Here is a 331-nt window from a genome sequence, read left to right as displayed (position 1 = left end):
ACCAGAATTACCCTCAAAATGCAACAGAGTAAGAAGAGTAGGAGGAGGAGGAGGAGTGGTTTTGGTGGTGATGATGGTGGTGGTGGTGGTGATATAAGTAATGAAATGGAGGTGAAACAAAAGCTCTCGTGGTGATGACAATGGTGATCATGGTGATGACTGCCCTAAAATCAACCAACATCACCACCACCATCACCATCACCACCACCACCAAAGTCTGAGTCTGGGCAAGCTCCAAGCGAGCCAGCCTGTCAGCCAGTCAGTGCGTGTCCGACCACCAAGGGGGACAGACGTGCGGCGCCCAGCTCTGGCCTCACTCACCACCGCCAAC

General features: G+C 53.2%; 1 protein-coding gene across 2 annotated transcripts in view; it reads left to right on the top strand.

The window, feature by feature from the left end:
* Positions 1-269: 269 nt before the first annotated feature.
* Positions 270-331, top strand: part of LOC127005246 (cell adhesion molecule Dscam2-like) — a 137,945-nt gene continuing 137,883 nt past the window's right edge. Inside the window, exon 1 of one of the 2 annotated variants that reach the window (XM_050874013.1) lies at positions 270-331. This exon is cut by the window's right edge and continues 34 nt beyond it. The gene's annotated coding sequence lies outside the window, so the exon portion shown is untranslated. The other variant, XM_050874015.1, reaches the window with a different exon arrangement.

This window comes from Eriocheir sinensis, chromosome 29, assembly GCF_024679095.1.
Source record: "Eriocheir sinensis breed Jianghai 21 chromosome 29, ASM2467909v1, whole genome shotgun sequence".
NCBI lineage: Eukaryota > Metazoa > Arthropoda > Malacostraca > Decapoda > Varunidae > Eriocheir > Eriocheir sinensis.
The sequence above is the reverse complement of the archived record's forward strand: the minus strand, read 5'-3'. Positions and strand labels throughout refer to the sequence as shown.